At 49.3% G+C, this 15,332-nt stretch overlaps 1 long non-coding RNA gene across 1 annotated transcript in view; it reads left to right on the top strand.

Annotated features, from left to right (window-relative positions):
• The first annotated feature begins 14,734 nt into the window (after positions 1-14,734).
• LOC142829701 (uncharacterized) overlaps positions 14,735-15,332 on the top strand; it is a 127,241-nt gene continuing 126,643 nt past the window's right edge. The window contains exon 1 of the long non-coding RNA XR_012904443.1: positions 14,735-14,861. This is a non-coding gene — a long non-coding RNA (uncharacterized LOC142829701). The remainder of the gene's footprint in view (positions 14,862-15,332) is intronic.

A 15,332-nucleotide genomic window follows, 5' to 3' on the forward strand; every position in this document is an offset into this window, starting at 1 on the left:
TGGAAGTGCATGAGTGTTGGTGAGCAGGGGCTTGTCACACTGGAAAGTGGTAGTGCTTGAGCTCTACTAGGGTAGTTCAAGAGATACAATCTCCCTATGGACACAGTCATCTCTGCCTAAAGGTGCTTTCCACCATGATAGCAAGGGGAAGAAGCAACAATGACACAAGGCATTTCCATGAAAATATGTATCTCCACATCCTAAAAGTTGTGCTGGGACAACTATGTAGATAGCAATAAACACAGATATGCAGGCCTACCCAAAACAGCTATATAGTTATGAAGGACTGTCTGTCGCCCAGGCCTTTAAGCATTAGGAAACACCAGAATTAAGGTTACTTGTACATTAGCACAGTGGTGTGTAAGAATCATAGAATCCTAGGACTGGAAGAGAACTCAGAAGGTCATGGAGTCCAGCCCTCTACCCAAAACAGGACCAATCCCAACTAAGTCATCCTAGCCGGGGCTTAGTATCAAAGGAGACCTGTTTCTGCCTGGTTATGAACCAGGGACCTTTTACGTGTGAAGCGAATGTGATAACCACTATGCTACAAAAAAACAGGGCCTACCACCACGAGAAAGTAGACAGAGATGACCGTTGTGCATGTGTGTTATGATGCAGACTGTTGGGTGTGGCTTTGGCATCAATTCCCATCCCTCCAAACTACCAAGGGAAGTGGTGCTTTCTCCATTTCTAGACGTCTTCCAGTGAAGACCAGATGCCTTGTTGGAGTGTGCTTTAGTCCAAAACTCACTACTTGCCATAATGGGAGGCTGTGACATGTTATGGGGTCAGATTAGCTGATCTAATTGTCTCTTCTGGCCTTCAAGGCTACAAAGCTCTACAAAACTGTGTGGCACACTGAGCAGCCCCTGATAGTTTCATGTGTAACCTGCTTGATCCCCAGAACTCACACTGAGTGAGTGGGGAGTGACACAGAGAGAGCAACTCAAACATCCCAAAGGCTATGTCTAGACTGCAAGCCTCTTTCGAAAGAGGCTCTTTCGAAAGATACTTTCGAAAGAGCCTCTTTCGAAAGAGCGCGTCTAGACTGCACGCGGAATTTCGAAAAAGCAAGCCGCTTTTTCAAAAGAAAGCACCCAGTGAGTCTGGATGCTCTCTTTCTAAAAAGCCTGTTTGCTTTCAAGAACGCCTTCTTTCGAAAGAGCACTTTCGAAAGAAGGCGTTCTTCCTCGTGGAATTAGGTTTACCGCCGTCGAAAGAAAAGCCGCGTTCTTTCGATTTAATTTCGAAAGAACGTGGCTGTAGTCTAGACGCAGGTGAAGTTTTTTCGAAAAAAGGCTACTTTTTTCAAAAAAACCCCTGAGACTGGACATAGCCAAAGGGGCTGGCCAGGGGCAGGAATCGGGGATGGTGGTGGCAGTAACATCACAATGGCCTTTTGAGGCACCTTATCTTATTGGTTAAGGGAACTCTGGAGGGGCTGATCTCACAGAGAGTCCATGACAACAGCCAGGTAAGGAAGAGGCAACCTCTGAGAGCCCCATGGCTTTGCTACTGGGAGTCTCCTTCTTAAGACTTCTCTTTGAGGACTGAGAGAATTCAGGGTCACATATGGGTGTAGAAGAAGGAGCTCTTCGGAGTTTTCTTCTCTCCCACTACTCATTTTGCAAAAAGGCAGACACCCCTGCAGTGAAGGGAAGAACCTCCAACAAGTTTATTAGCTATGCAGACTGATCCATCTATAGCCAGCAAAATTCAAGGCTCAGAAAATAAAACCAGGTTAAGGTGGAAGAATTATCTTCCCACCTCATCTTTTGTCTCTTAGAATCAGTGGGGTCATTGGGGGTTGTCTTTTACACATTTCCTTTTTCCTGCTTCTCTCTCTCCACTGGCAAGTAGGGGGGCGCTCCCTAATCTTATGGTGGGAAGCCCTCCGAAGAGATGGGAGAGGAAGAGTGCTCTGAGAGTGATCCTTACTGGTGACCACAGACCTTCCTGGGCCAGCTTCAGGGAACCTTCAGACCTCTGCCCCTCAGACTCTCAGGCTATGTCTAGACTGCAGGCTTCTTTCGAAAGAGCCTCTTTCGAAAGCATCTTTCGAAAGAGGCTCTTTCGAAAGAGCGCGTCTAGACTACAATGCGCGGATCGAAAGATCGATCCGCTATTTCGAAAAAGAGCGTCCAGACTGCTGGACGCTCTTTCGAAATTCAAAGCCACCCGGAACTGCTTCTGCCAGGGCATGGGGGCAGCATTTCCTTCCGGGTGCTGCCTGCCTGCCCTTTGCAGAGACGCGTGGTGAGAGGGACACTCCTGAACACCCGTTGCTCTGCTCCTGCAGCTGCCTTTGCTGTCCCTTGAGGAATTTTGCAAGGCATTGCAGTGCTGCTTTGGAGTGCTCAGCTTCCTGGGACACCCCAGCAGCTTTTTTCTTTTGAGGTTTTTCTGCTTGCAGACCCTTATTTTTGGCATGGAGCCAGAGCTGCCCCTGGGCAGGCGATGGCCCCACACCACCATACTGCAGCTGTTGCTGCATCTTCATGACACAGTCATGAGGCTCCTTCCCGAGCTGCTCCCAGACCAGAGGGACGAGGGGTTCCTCCGTCAGGCAGCCGCACTGCCCTTGCCTCCGAACTTTGTCGTGGACAGGCGTGTTTGGAGGTTTGACACCAGTTCTGAATGGTGCGACCGGCTCGTGATGGAGATCTGGGATGACCAAGACTGGCTACGGAACTTCCGCATGAGAGAGACCACTTTCCAGGAGCTGTGTACCTGGCTCGCCCCTGCTCTGCAACGGCAAGACACCCACCTGCGGCCCGCCATCCCCCTGGAAAAGAGGGTCACCATTGCCCTCTGGAAGCTGGCAACCCCCGACAGCTACCGCTCCGTGGGACACCAATTTGGCGTGGGGAGATCTACCGTCGGGGCCGTCTTGATGGAGGTAAGTCATTGTCTGGGGACAGTCACAGTTTGGGGTGGGGGGAAGGGAGACTGTCAGGAAGGGCCAAGTGGAGTGGGAGTGGGAGGGAGCTCCTCCACTCACCCTGAATTGTGGGGGGGGGGGGTTCTGAGGAGGGGATTCCTGGGGTGTTTGAGAGAGAAGGTGGGCGGTGGGTTCTCCTCCTAAGACATAAGGCACCCCTTCTAACACTTTGTTGTCTGTCTCGTTCTGCAGGTGGTGAGGGCCATCAATTCGGAGCTGCTCAACAGGCTCATCTGTCTACCGGATCTGGACAGCGTCATGGCCGGCTTTGCTGCCCTCGGCTTCCCGAATTGCGGAGGAGCGCTCGATGGGACACACATTGCCATCCGTGCACCGCCCCATCGAGCAGCCCAATTCATCAATAGAAAGGGCTACTTTTCTATGGTCCTCCAGGCCCTGGTCGACCATCGTGGACAGTTTTCGGACATTTGTGTTGGGTGGTCAGGGCGGGCACACGATGCCCGCATCTTCAGAAACTCGTACCTGTACCGGAGGCTTCAGGCAGGAACATTTTTCCCCCATCGCCAGTTTGCGGTTGGGGATGTGCACATGCCGGTGTGCATAGTGGCTGATGCCGCCTATCCCCTGATGCCGTGGCTGATGAAGCCCTACACCGGCCAGCTGGATGCGAGCAAGGAGCAGTTTAATGCTCGCCTTAACCGGGCTCGCAACCAGGTCGAATGTGCGTTTGGCCGTTTAAAGGGCAGATTCCGGTGCTTGCTCACACGCCTCGACATGGGGGAGACCAACATCCCCGAGGTGGTGGCCGCGTGTTGCGTCCTCCATAACCTCGTGGAGAGGAAAGGGGATGCCTTCCTACCAGGGTGGGGGAGAGCTGCTGATGCCCAGGAGAGGCTCTTTGCCCAGCCCCGGACAGCTGCCATCCGCCAGGCTCACCGGTCTGCAGTTGGCATCCGGGAGGCCCTCCGGGAGCAATTCTCCAGTGGAGGCCACTGAGACTGAGTGCACTGAGGGGCTTCTGCCTGGGGACTGGGCCCTGGCCCAATAGAAGCTTCCCTCCACAACCCATCTCCTGACCCAGTTTGGACACATCACTTACACCAGGGTGTGTTTCAAAATAAAATGTTCTCTTTACTTGTTAGGTAATATGTACAAAATTATAAATGTTGCAAACATAACAAAATTTTTTTTCATTTTTGTTGTTGCCAAACTATATACAATAAAGAAACAGTTCGTTTAACTCTTTGTTTGTGCTTTATAACTGGGGTGATGGGGGTGATTGAAACCTGGAGGGGGGAAGGGGACTGGAAACCTGGAGGGGGGAAGGGGACTGGAAACCTGGAGGGGGGAAGGGGATCAGGTTGAACGGGGATTGGCAGATTTCCCTTTCCTGCCTGGGCCTCGTGTTTGGGGTGCTCCCCGGCTACGGGATCGGGTGATGCACCTGTTGGTTGGCTGGCTGCTGGGGTGCTCTTGGGACGTGGAAGCCTGGGGGTGAGGAGGGCCAGGGGGAGAGAGGGGCTGGGGAACTGGGGGGGCTGGGGGAGCGGGAGGTCCAAGGGGGGAAAGGGATGCTGTTGTGGAAGGGGGGTTTGGTGGGGTGGGGTCATGGGGTGCTGGAGGAGCAGGACCAGGCACAGCAGCAGGCAAGGCGCTGCCCTCCCTCAGGGTGCTGTACAGGACCGTGCGCTGCAGGACCAGCTCGTTCATGAGCCGATCACGCCAGCGCTCCTCTGCCTCCGCCCTCTGTCGCAGGATGGAGTTCTGCTCCTGCACAGCCTCGACGTGCTGTCTGAGGATGTCCGCGTAGACACGCCTGTGTCTGCGGCTCCCATGTCCCCGAGATGGAGATGGAGGTGGAGGTGGGGCTGGGGTGCTGCGGCCCTCTTCCACGGCTGGTCCGGCTGTGGAGGAAAAGAAGAAGACACAATCAGTCCTATAAACTGGACTCTGTAGCACTGAAAATACTAACAGGATGGTTTATTAGGGGATGAGCTTTCGTGGGCCAGACCCACTTCCTCAGATCAGAGTAACACGGCTACATTTCTATCACAATCAGTCATGTGTGCAACAGCTGTCCAAAAGGGCATGCCCTCTCCCTTGAGACAGGGGAAGCAGACATTCTGAAGGTCACACTGTGTGTGTGTGTGTGTATGTGACCAGGGCATCAGCCTGAGCATGGCAGGTTTCCCTTGTGCATCACCCACTGTGCACCCACCTACCTCCCCCCCCGGGTGTGACACAACCTCACTGTACTCACCTGCTGCTTCCTCTCCTGCGCCAGATGACGCCTGGGAGGCCTCAGAGGTCTGGGTGACTGGCTCCACGGTGGTGAGGGTCGCCGTCTCCTCGCTGTCCTCCTCTTCCTCTGGGACCATGTCCCCGTCTCCAGACTGCTGTAGCTCCCGCTCTGGAGCGTCCACCACGGGGTCTGCCAGTCCGGACTGCACGAACCTCCGTGGTGTGCGTGCTTCTGCACTGCCACCCAGGATCTGGTCCAGCTCTGGGTAGTAGGGGCAGTAGTGGGGGGCTGCCCCAGACCGGGAGCTCTCCTCCCTGGCTTTGGCGTAGCCCTGCCGCAGCTCCTTTACCTTGGACCGCACCTGGTCCTGGGTGCGGGGGTAGTGGCCCTTCTGGGCCAGGGCTTCAGCCATGCGGCCATAAATTTCGGCATTTCGCCGCCGGCTTTTGAGGGCCTATAAGGCCTCCTCCTCTCCCCACAGCTCCAACAGGCTCTTGATCTCTGCGCCGGACCAGGATGGTGCCCGGCGCTTGGAGCCCTTGGCTGGGTCCTCAGAAGGCTCGGAGGAAGGGCCAGGACGCTCTTGGGGCTGTGACATGCTGCAGCAAGGTCGCCGTGTGCTCTGGCTCCTTGTCTGCAACAAGTGGCTGTGAGGGTGCGCCTGTCCCTTTAAGGAATGGCTGCAGCCAGGAACCACAGACGTGCAACCCATGGCCCAGATTGTCCACCAGGGCTTCTTCCTGGAGGCCAATTCTTTTGAAAGAAAGGGCTCCCCCCGTCCAGACTCACGTTCTTTCGACGGATCTCCCTCGAAAAAGGCGTTCTTCCTCGTAAAATTAGGTGTACAGCCGTCGAAAGAAAAGCCGCGTTCTTTCGATTTACTTTCGAAAGAACGCGGCTTGAGTCTGGACGCAGGGGAAGTTCTTTCGAAAAAAGGGTACTTTTTTCGAAAGAACCCCTGAGTTTGGACACGGCCTCAGTGTTGATTGCCTGAGTTAGAGGCTTTAGCTGGTCGCTTTCTACTTCATCAGTTTACCTGACAGCTTAGAGAGTTTATAGTCTGTGAGTCTCCTTTTCCTGCAGCAAGAGCGACCTCCTGTCCCCAAGAATCCCTCCTTGCCTCTGATACTTATAAATAGACTCTGTTTCCAAAGCCTCCAACCTGGGTTTTCCTGGTTTACTGAGGTGCATTCCAACCTGATCTCTCTGAACTTTGTAAAGAGAAGTTACTGTACTGTGTTAATGTGTCTCTCTCTGGCTACATGTACACTACAGAGTTTTTCTGGGAAAAAAAGTCATCCTGGAAAAACTCTGACATGTCCAGGGAACTTGTCTGCTCTTCTGAAATTTTTTTGGAAGAGCAGAAACACTCTTTTGGAAGCCCTCCAAACCTTATTTCATAACGGAGAAAGGGCTTTTTCGAAAGAGGAGGTTTTTCCAAAATTTGGCCCAGTGTAGACAGGCCAAATATCATAGAATCATAGGACTGGAAGGGACCTCGAGAGGTCATCGAGTCCAGCCCCCCACCCTCAAGGCAGGACCAAGCTCCATCTACACCATCCCTGACAGATGTCTATCTAACCTGTTCTTAAATATCTCCAGAAAGGGAGATTCCACCACCTCCCTTGGCAATTTATTCCAATATTTGACCACCCTGACAGTTAGGAATTGTTTCCTAATGTCCAATCTAAACCACCTCCCTTGCTGCACTTTAAGCCCATTACTCCTTGTCCTGTCCTCAGAAACCAAGAGGAACAAATTTTCTCCTTCCTCCTTGTGACACCCTTTTAGATATTTGAAAACCGCTATCATGTCCCCCTTAATCTTCTTTTTTCCAAACTAAACAAACCCAGTTCATGAAGCCTGGCTTCATAGGTCATGTTCTCTAAACCTTTAATCATTCTTGTCGCTCTTCTCTGTACCCTTTCCAATTTCTCCACATCTTTCTTGAAATGTGGCGCCCAGAACTGGACACAGTACTCCAGCTGAGGCCTAACTAGTGCAGAGTAGAGCGGCAGAATGACTTCACGAGTTTTGCTTACAACACACCTGTTGATACAACCTAGAATCGTATTTGCTTTTTTTGCAACAGCATCACACTGTTGACTCATATTCAACTTGTGGTCCACTATGACCCCTAGATCCCTTTCCGCCATGCTCCTTCCTAGACAGTCGCTTCCCATCTTGTATGTATGGAACTGATTGTTCCTTCCTAAGTGGAGCACTTTGCATTTCTCTTTATTAAACCTCATCCTGTTTACCTCTGACCATTTCTCTAACTTGCTAAGGTCATTTTGAATTATGTCCCTATCCTCCAAAGAAGTTGCAACCCCACCCAGTATGGTATCATCTGCAAACTTAATAAGCGTACTCTCTATCCCAATATCTACATCATTGATGAAGATATTGAACAGTACGGGTCCCAAAACCAGACCCTTGCGGAACTCCACTTGTTATCCCTTTCCAGCAGGATTTTGCACTGTTAACAACAACTCTCTGACTATGGTTATCCAGCCAATTATGCACCCACCTTATCGTGGCCCTATCTAAGTTATATTTGCCTAGTTTATCAATAAGAATATCATGCTAGACCGTATCAAATGCCTTACTAAAGTCTAGGTATATGACATCCACCGCTTCTCCCTTATCCACAAGGCTCGTTATCCTATCAAAGCCTGTTCCGAAAAAAGAATCAGAAAAAGGTACGCAAATTGTGGAGCACAATTTGTGTACCTTTTTCAGAAAAAGAAGTGTAGTGTAGACATAGCCTCTGTGATTTGTACATCTGTCTGAGAGTCCATTTGTCTATGTATCTGTCTGCAAGTCCATTTGTTCAAGAACTCCTCCTAAAGGTAAGAGCTAAGATCACCAAATTAGGTATCCAACTTTCTCTTATCTTGACACAAGGACAGGCTACGTCTACACTGGCATGATTTTCCGGAAATGCTTTTAACGGAAAAGTTTTCTGTTAAACGTATTTTCGGAAAAAGCGCGTCTAGATTGGCACGGACGCTTTTCCGCAAAAAGCCCCAATCGTCATTTTCGCGATCGGGGCTTTTTTGCGGAAAAGAAATTTCTGCTGTCTACACTGGCCCTTTTCCGGAACAGTTTTCCAGAAAAAGACTTTTGCCCGAATGGGAGCAGCATAGTTTTTCCAGAAAAGCACTGATGATTTTACATTAGATCGTCAGTGCTTTTCCGGAAATTCAAGCGGCCAGTGTAGACAGCTGGCAAGTTATTCCGGAAAAGCGGCTGATTTTCTGGAATAACTGGGCAGTGTAGACACAGCCGCAGGGTTTAGTTGTGTCTGGAATGGGACTGTTTTCCATAAAAGGGAAGGGCCAGAGAGAGGAGGGACGTGATAGTCACTGCTGGGGCAGCAACTGCAGGGGAAAGCTAAAGCAGTGAACAGCAAGTGGCCAGTTAGGGATGGGGCTCCCCATCTTGGCTGTCACTAGTCCAGGTAAGTGGCCTCCATGACCCAAATTCCTCTCCCACTCCCGGCCCTCAGCACGGATTGAGTGAGGAAGCACGGCGGCCCTATCCCCGCAGACCTTCCTCCAGAGCACCACTGGAGCCAGGCATCACGGCCCCAACCTCCCACAGGACCTGCTGGTGGATCCCCCACCCACCAGCACCTCTGGGGCACCCAGAGTGGCCATAGTGGACCAGCCTGCACAGTTTCCTCATTCCCCCTCACCTCCTCCAGGCCAGCCCCTGCGGGCGGGGCCCCTCCCCTGAACCTCCAGTCCCACACAGATCCCTTACCAACCTTTGCCTACCCCAGACCTCCCATCAGTCCCTGCCTGACTTGGGGAACACCAGCGAGATGCCTCCACCCCTTATTCTCTCAGCTGGACCTGGGCAACCCCAGGTAAGTGTTTTAGTTTCTCTATGAGTTAAAAAGCATGTAATTGTGTAACTGCTGAAATTTCAGAGGTTACACGTTTATGCACAGAGAGGGGGAGGCAGTTCGATGGCAGCTGGTTCTGCTCAGGGAACTGGCTTAAAAGTTGGCTCCCTGCTGCCACTTCACCACCACTACACTGCTGCCTTTATATCAGAGGCAGCAGCGTTGGGGAGGGGACCTTGCATGTAACCATGAAGGTTAACCGATGAGCCTGGTGTGTAATCGAGAAGGTGTAACCATGGACATCCCTAGTACAAGTCAGTGCATTAATGTTCTGCACTGATGGGCTGTGAAACCTAGAAAGACTAATGGAGTCACTGAAACACAGAGCTGCAATGGAAGTAATGAAGCGTCACTGAGGGGAGGTTTTTGTACTGGCCTGAATCACTGTGTCAGAGGCCAATTGCTGTACTGTTGACAGTAATAACTGCCAGCATCCTCAGCTTGAAAACTGGTGATTGTCAAAGTGTAGTCAGTGCCAGACCCACTGCCGCTGAACCGGTCTGGGATCCCGGAGGGACGAGAGGAAGAACCATAGAAAATGAGCTTAGGAGCTTGTCCTGATTTCTGTTGGTACCAGGCAATGTTGCTGCTGATGCTTGTACTGGCTTTGCAGTTGATGGTGACTCTGTCTCCTGGAGACACTGCGAGGGATTCTGGCGTCTGGGTCATCACAATGTCTCCACTGGCACCTGTAAGTGAAATTGAAGTGTAAATCCGGCTCTGCCTGTAGTAGTACCGAATAGAGTAAGGCTTTAAATTGCCATAATATTCTTATTTACTGTGATTTTATTTAATATCAAAGCATTTCAGTTCTGTTCTTGATGTAGCTAAAGTGTATGGAGGCGTAAAATGAGAATTTGCGTCTTTTACAAGTCGTTCCTCATTTTGTTCTGATGATGCTCTGTAGCTTATTGTCCATCACTTTGTGCCTTATTTAAAAATTCTAGTATAATACTCACCCTTCATACAGAAAACCAGCACACACATAAGCAGAGTATATGACCTCATCTTGAGAGCTCTCCACTGACAGCTGCTGCTCAGTGTACCATGAGATGTGACATGGAGCCGTTATAACTCCTCTGAGGTACAGGGTAATGCCACTCAGGCATGGATATGCAAAATAAGCATGGATATGCAAACGTCCCTATCACCTGTCCTGGGAGTTGCTTGATTTGGGTGCCTGAAGGCACTGAAGTCTGTGATATTACATTAGCCTTGAGAACAGGCTCTGATTTACTTGTCTTTGGACAGGTCCCTACTGTTCAAACAGTCCTGTTAATAATACACAATGCAAGTCAGGGTGTCAGAATTGGTCCTAATTGATGTCTGTTTTCAGGCTCCACAAAGCGTATGCACGGAGACACTTCTCACTGAATATAAAAGGAAACATGCTTGAAAAGACAAGAAGGAATCTGGTAGCACCTTAAAGACTAAGGCTACGTCTACACTGGCACCTTTTTCTGGAAATTCTTAAAACGGAACAGTTTTCCATTATAAGTATTTCCGGAAAAAGAGCGTCTACATCGGCAGGATGCTTTTCCGGAAAAGCCCCTTTTCCGGAAAAGCGTCCGTGGCCAATGTAGACGCGCTTTTCCGGAAAAAAGCCCCGATCGTCATTTTCGCGATCGGGGCTTTTTTGCGGAAAAGACTACCGTGCTGTCTATACTGGCCCTTTTCCAGAACAGTTTTCCAGAAAAAGGACTTTTGCCCGAGTGGGAGCAGCATAGTTTTTCCGGAAAAGCAGCTATTTCTTACAGTAGATCGTCAGTGCTTTTCTGGAAATTCAAGGGGCCAGTGTAGACAGCTCGCAGCTTATTCCGGAAAAGCGGCCCAGTGTAGACACAGCCTAACAGTTTTATTATGGCATAAGGTTTCATGAGTTAGAAGTCACTTCACCAGATGCATGAAAGGAAAAAGAAATAGATAGTGGGGATACAGAGATGGGAGTGTTTGCTCTGATGTAACATTCCAATATCTGTATCCCTGCTACAAGTTTACTTTCTCTAGTCTAGAACTCTGTGTCCAGAAACATCCATAATCCAGAATGATTTTACTTAGCCAGATGTCCACTTTCATGGGCATGGCCAAGTTTCCCACTGTTCCATAAAGTTTGTTTACAGCTACCGCTCTCAGTGTTCTGTGCTATTATTTAGCTCCAATTTACTCCTAAATCTCCTCTAACAGCCCAGTAAGCAGTGGAAGTGTTGGTAATTCTCCTAGATAATATTGTCTTTCCGTAGACGGGAAATTTCTCTGGCTTGGAACTGGCAAGGACCCGAGGGTGCCAGACGAGAGAGCTTCAATCTGCATCTGCCACAAAACTAGAGAGGTTTATTCTGTACAGAGTAACTTGGCTACCCCCTGAAGTGGATTCCTTGTTACCTTTTCAAGCATGTTTCCTTTTATGTTCAGTGAAAAGTGTCTCCACACACATGCTCTGTGGAGCCTGAAAACAATCTTCAATTAGGACCAATTCTGACACCCTGACTTGTACTGTTGAGTTCAGTTTTGATATTTTGAAAAGTCCCTGCTCAGTGAGTTACACTGAAGGACAATAAAAAGCTGATTGCTATTTACAAGTGGTGCTGAAAAGAGATCCAGCCCTCTAATAGTCACTTCCTATTGATCATAATCTCACCTCCTTATTAAGGGGCACTTACACAATTTATGTGTGTGACTTGTACTACTCTATAGTGTGTGTACTAGTGAAATTAGATTATCACCCAGTAGAGGACAGGCGTTATCTAATATTGGTTGCCAACAAATGCACGTTTAAACTACTACTACATGGGACTTTTCACAACAGCAATAGTAAGCCATTGTCACGACCAAAGGAATCGCTAACTGCTTAACACCATGGCTGCTGAAACAACACCTACTATCCGGTCCAAGGGCAAAGACGATAATTCTTTTTAAACAGGAAAGACTAATAAAAGCAGTTTTATAAGCACAATTTTGCTGGGTCATTTTTTCCACTTTTAGTGATGACAATAGACACCTGGCCGTGTAACACTGTCAAATCAATACAATCTAACCTCTCTGGATCTCCCAGAAAGTGGAATATCTCAGCACTTTCTAGTCAGCATTCATTGTCAGTGTCATTACTGATTAGAGATTCTGGCAGAATTTTTTTTCATTGCACATTTATTTCTTGCACAGAATGATTTTATACATGCAACAAAGACATTCTCTTACACTGACATTACACCTGAAAATCTGTCGCTGTCTTCAATTTTGTCAGCAATTTTTCAGTGAGATAAGACTGTATTACTAAATTGGCAAGGAAGCCAACTCAGTGGTTAGCAGTTTCCACTTTTCTGCATACATTTTTAACTTATACATTAGGTCAACTTCTGATGTGGTGCTTCTTATCAAAGGAATCTGCTTCCAAAGCCTCCAACCTGGGGTTTTCTGATTTACTGAGTTATGTTCTAACTATCTGAAATCCATAAAGAGAAAGTATTGTACTGTGTAAAACTATCTATCTATCTGAGGAGGGGTGGGGAACCTTTTTTGGGGGTCAAGGGCCGCTTACCCATAGAAAAATCAGTTGGGCCCAGGCTAGTAGATTTTGTGTGCTGCAGCCCCGTGGGGGGAACAGTAGAGGGCTTTAGTACCAGTGCAGGCTTCCCCGTGTTGAGGGGGAGCCCCAAGTCTCAGGGGCCAGATCCATGCCCCTGTATTAGATATTTGTGCACCTGTCTGTGAGTCCATCTCTCTGTGTGTCTGTCTAGAAGTGCATTTGTTCAAGAGCTCCTTATGAATGGGAAGAAAGAAATTAGGTATGCAGTTTCCACCTTCCTCTGTAGGTGGTCCGGTCGCTCAGGGCTTGGCTTCTGGTTCACTCCCTGATAGGGTTGCCAGGTGTCTGGTATTCACCCAGCCAGTCCAGTATTTTCGCTTCCTGTCCGGTAGAAAATTCAGAGAATACCGGACACCTGAGATGTCTGATATTTTCAGAATTTTTCCCCAGCCAGGAGGCAAAGATGCTGGACACCTGGCAACCTTACACACTCAGCGCCCAGCCTGCCCCCCTCTGAACCCCAATGCCCCCAGTCCCATACTTACCTGGTTCGCAAGGCTGCCAGCACAAATGGCTGCTGGCCAAAAGACCTAGGGGATGCTAGCAATGCTTCCCCTGGGTCTTAGTGCTCAACCGCACCCTGTTCCTAGCCCTGCACTTAAAGGGGACATGCTGTTTTAATGCAGTTTTATTTTAATTTTTTTTTTGGCTTAATAAGTCCTTGGAGTCTCTTTTTTTTTTCAATAACTTTGGTCTCCCTGCACCCTTTGTCCCCCTTCAACAGAATTTTTTCCTGGTGTTTTTTTTTTTTTTTTTTTTGAGGGGGGGGGGGTGTTTGGTAATTTTGTTTCAACCATCTGCAACCCTACTCCCTGAGTCTAACGCTGGCCCTCTCTCTGGCCTCAGCTGCTGCAGGAACACCGGGATTGCTGCCTGTGCCCTTCTACCCTCCAGCTGCCTCCTTTCCTGCAGAGCTCCCTCTGCCTTTATACTCCAGCTCTGCTGGGAGCAGGCCCAGCAGGGCTGGAGGGGCGGGGCTCTTTCAGCCAGCTGGGCCTGGGCTACTCCCAACCCTTCAGTGGGGGGCCTGTTCACCTTGTCACAGGCACCCAGAGTGGTCATGGTGGCCCAGCCTGTGTAGATTTCCCCCTTCCCCCACCCTTGGCCAGCCCAGAAAATGCCGGCACGAAATTCCTGCATAGCTCCAGTCTGAGGGCTGGGCCACTCCTCTCAAACTCCAGCCCTGAGCCAGTCCCATTCCCAAACCTTGCACCACCCCCCAACCTCATCCCTGCCCTAGACCCACATCCAGTCTCTATCCATCTCAGGGAACATGGGCGGGATGCCTCTACCCCTCATTACCCCAGCTGAACCTGGGCAATACCAGGTAAGCCTTCTAATTTACGTATAAGTTAGGAAGGTTAAAAAGCAGGTTTTTTTGTAAATGTGTAGCCACTGAAATTTTCAGAAGCCACACATTTACATGCAGTGGGGGGGAGATGGCACCACGGGAGCTGGTATGCTCGGGAAGCTGGCTTAAAAGCTGGCTCTATATATATGCCTGCCTCTCCCGTGCTGCTGCCTCTGATACAGAGGCAGCAATCTATGTGGAGGGTCAGGGGGGCTCCTCAGGAGCCAGAGCTTGGGGGGAAGTGTGCTTACATGTCAACTCCCTGTGAGCACCAGCTCTTGCCTGTTCCCCCACCCTCTCCTGCTGCTGCTGCCAAACAGCAGCGCCCCTGGGGAGGGGACGTTGAGTATAACTGTGAAGATTAACTAGTGAAGTCAGGCTCATCTGTTAACCATTTAACAGTGTATTCTGTCACATCCACAGTAAAAGTCAGTGTGTTAATCTTCTGCACTGATGGGCCGTGAAAGCTAGAGAGACTCTGACAGAGTCACTGAAATATGGAGTTGCAATAGAAGTAATGAACCGTCACTGAGGGGAGGTTTTTGTACTAGTCTGAATCACTGTGTGAGAGGAAGCTCATTATACTGTTGACAGTAATAACTGCCAGCATCATCAGCTTGAAAACTGGTGATTGTCAAAGTGAAGTCAGTGCCAGACCCACTGCCGCTGAACCGGTCTGGGATCCCGGAGGGACGAGAGGAAGAACCATAGAATATGAGCTTAGGAGCTTGTCCTGATTTCTGTTGGTACCAGGCCACGTAGCTGCTAACACTGGAACTCGCTTTGCAGTTGATGGCGACTCTGTCTCCTGGAGACACCGCCAGGGATTCTGGAGTCTGCGTCATCACAATGTCCCCATTGGTACCTGTAAGTGAAATCAATGTGTAAATCCAGCTGTGTCTGTAGTAGTACTGGATTTAAATTGCAATAGCATTGTTATTAACTACAATTTTATTTAATATCAAACCATTTCAATTCTGTTATTGATGTAGCTAAAGTGTATGGCTGCAGAAAGTGAAAATTGACATCTTTTTACAAGTTGTTCCTCATTTTCTTCTGATGATGCTCTATAGCTTATTGTCCCTCATTGTGTGCCTTAATTAAAAATTCTAATTTAACACTCACCCTTCATACAGAAAACCAGCACGCAGATAAGCAGAGAGTGTGACCTCATTTTGAGAGTTCTTGACTGACAGCTGCTGCTCACTGCACCGTGAGCTGTGATATGGAGCTGTTATAGCTCCTCTGAGCTACAGATCAATGCCACTGGGGCATGGATATGCAAAACAAGCATACCTATGCAAATATCCCCATCACTGATTCTAGAGGTAGCTTGAT

Source organism: Pelodiscus sinensis, chromosome 5 (assembly GCF_049634645.1).
Source record: "Pelodiscus sinensis isolate JC-2024 chromosome 5, ASM4963464v1, whole genome shotgun sequence".
In the NCBI taxonomy this organism is placed as follows: Eukaryota; Metazoa; Chordata; order Testudines; family Trionychidae; genus Pelodiscus; species Pelodiscus sinensis.